Source organism: Vombatus ursinus, unplaced genomic scaffold (genome assembly GCF_900497805.2).
Source record: "Vombatus ursinus unplaced genomic scaffold, bare-nosed wombat genome assembly UNPS02014863.1, whole genome shotgun sequence".
Taxonomy (NCBI): Eukaryota; Metazoa; Chordata; class Mammalia; order Diprotodontia; family Vombatidae; genus Vombatus; species Vombatus ursinus.
The window spans coordinates 23,172,215-23,175,431 of record NW_020954641.1 but is presented as its reverse complement, the minus strand read 5'-3'; the positions used below and the strand labels follow the sequence as shown (position 1 = coordinate 23,175,431).

Genomic DNA, 3,217 nt, shown 5'->3' with positions numbered 1-3,217 from the left:
TTGTCCTCAGAGACCACCCTGGATCAAGTCTTGCCTCTGACACCAACTGACTCAACCTCTGACACCAACTCACTCAATCTCTGAGTGCTACACATTAGGAAACTGTTAAGCAAGTAAGATGAGAAAGTTTTGACCTACATTGGAAAAAGGAATACCCTCATCTAGGAATTCCTTATATCAATGAAATTATGAGTGTAGACTTTACCTCAATGTAGTGACTTAAAGTTTGCAAAGTGCTTCACATCCATTTCTTTTGAGCCTCACAATAATCCTGTAAAAGAGGTACTAAGTATCACTAGAGGCAGTGAGGTGGCTCAGTGGGTAGAGTACCGGGCCTGGAGTCAGGAAGACCTGAGTTTAAATCCATTTCCTAGCAATGTAAACCTGGTCAAGTTACTTAACCCTGTTTGCCTCAGTTTCCTCATCTATAAAATGAGCTGGAGGAGGAAATGGCAAACCACTCTAGTGCCTTTGCCAAGAAAACTCCAAATGAAGTCACAGAGACTCAGACACAACTATAAAATGACTGAATAGGTATCATTATTCTCATTTTTACAGCTGAGGAAGCTGAGGCTCAGAGAGCCTAAGTGACTTGACCATAATCACAAAGGTATGAGTTGAAGCCTGATTTGACCTCTGGTCTTTGTAAAGACAACACTGCGTAGCAGAAAGAACACTGGACATGGATTCTAAGAACCTACATTTGAATACTTGCTCACTCACTCCCTGTTGACCTTAGACAATTCATTTAACCTCCCTTAGTTTTAATTACCTCATGTATAAAATTATAAGGTCAGTTTGTATAATCTCTGTATTCTTTCCAAATCTAAATTAGGTATTCTGTGACTTCCATATCCCTCATCTTATGTCATCTAATTCCTCCTTCCCATTTTATAGATGAGGAAACTGTGGCCAAGAGAGAGAAAATGATTTAACAAGGTCACATGAGCAGTGACAGGTTTAGAACAAGGATCCACATTTCCAAATACCCATCCAGTGTTCTATTCACTAACACATTGTTGGTTCAAATTCCCATTGAAGATATGAGATAAGAGTAACTCATCATTTCAACATTGATGCCTACCAGTGTCTCATGGGACAAAGGGGGGGAAACGTTTATTGAGATATATAGGTGTAAGTTAAAATTTGTGCACTATAGATTATAGTTCCTTTTTTGGGTAGGGACACCCTTGTAAAAATGTAAATACCTTCCTTCTGAGGGGGCCAACTTCTATATATACTCTACCATTACTTTACCTGAAATTAAACCTCTTAGGAAATGGGACACCAGACGTATAAGTTTTGATGAGCAGAAGAGTTCAGAGTATCTTATACTTTAGAATTCTCTGAGTCTGGAGGAATGATCCTAAGCATAAAGAGAGGTCTAGGAGAGGCACATCCAGGGGGAACACTGCAATAGAGAAGCCTGGACAGCTTGGACACAGGCCATAAAGGTCTCCTGAGGATGGAGAAGCTTCTAAACAAATTTTGTCTCAGTCAGTTTTGTCTTTGGCTGGCTCCCTCCCCTTCATGAGTCCTTCACATCTACCACTTGTTCTTCTCAGCCCCACTCCTACAACAAATTTGTCGAGGCTGAATGTCTGAATTCACACTTTACTGAAGCTGTATGCAGTCTATGTAAGGCCCTGCACATGTGATTGGTGAGCTTAGCCAGAAAGCGCATGGGGCTTCTGAGGTCAAACTCACAGGTTCCATCCCCATCTGGACCAATTATCTGAGCCCATGTCAGTGACCACAGACTTTTCACAAACACATGTCACTGATCACAAGGGTGCTTGGATGAGAGAGCATGAATGACTCTTCACAACATATCCCCATTTCTAAGGGGAAAAAAAACTTCAAAGCACCTACTTGGTAGCTGGTACATCACTAGAATTATCATCTTATGTGACAGATGCCACCAAAAGTTAGGAAGGGAAGAGATCCCCTCTGGGGCACCCATGAGCTAGAGCACACTTGATTTTCCTTTAAATCTATGGCCGTCTTTCACATTTGACCTTCTAATATTACATCCCTAATGGTTCTTTGGCCTCTCATTCTGTCAGGTCCTTCCTTCTAACACTCAGAAATTTTATGTATTGTATCTAGCTAGTTGGGAGTGGACAGAGAGGTATTGAAGGTAATCAGTATAGGGGTCTGATTTTACTCTGATTTTAAAATATTCTTCAGTGTTTCAAAAACTCAATAAACATCAAATATTATCCTGTTGTCAGTGTATAAATTAATAATAATAATAATACCATTTATCAGACAGCCTCGTTCACCACAACATCCACATCATTGTCTCCCTCCCGCCAGCTCTCACTGTTTCCTTCCTCATGGCTCCTGGGAGGAAGATGTTCCTCCACACTGGACAGTAGCAGCACCCAGACTTTCAGCATTCCTTTCTCCCTGCCCCTGCTGGCCCAGGGACCAGACCACGCTCCAGAATGTCCTCTTTGGAAAGATGGCCACAGGAGTGCAGGTAGCTGATGAAATATGCCGCATTTTCTATGATACGAAGGTTTAGAAATGTTCCACACCAGAAGAAATCAAGAAAAGAATGAAGACAGTTATTTTTGTCTCAGTGCTGACAAAAAAATGCATCATTGTGGAAGAAGGCAAAGAGATCTTTGTGGGAGATTTTGGTGTAACCATTAGTGATCCTTTCAAGCATTTTGTGGGAATGCTTCTTGAAAAGGATTATCTCTAAGCTTTACGTGATGCAAGCTTTGAAACAAAGGAATCAAGAAAAGAAGAACTAGCACCTCTCAAAAGTCAAATGATCTATGTGCATTCCAAGGATGCTATCAAAAAGAAATTTCTAGGCATTAAACACAAATATCAAGCAAATGGACCAGAAGATCTCAACTGGGCTTCTATTTCAGAAAAATAGGAGGGTCTTTAATTGTAACTCTTGAAGGATGAAGATGAGAATTCATCCGCACAAGTTGAAAAGCTTCCACTTTAACGTATCTTCTTGCTGAATATGTAAAACAAATATACTTAAGCCAGAGTTTCACTGAGGGGGAGCTGTCTTGTTCTAGATCAAACAAGATATTATATATATCTGTATAAAATAACTCTAAATAAATCTAATCTAAAGTTTTATTGGTTGTAATTAAATTTTTGCTATCTGACAATCTATTTGGCAAGGTTGTTTAAGATTATTGTTTATTTTCTTATTCATTTATTTTGATTTATCAACAATCACTTC

General features: G+C 39.6%; 1 pseudogene; it reads left to right on the top strand.

The window, feature by feature from the left end:
• Positions 1-2,467: 2,467 nt before the first annotated feature.
• LOC114027621 lies at positions 2,468-2,896 on the top strand (annotated as a pseudogene).
• The last annotated feature ends 321 nt before the right edge of the window (positions 2,897-3,217 follow it).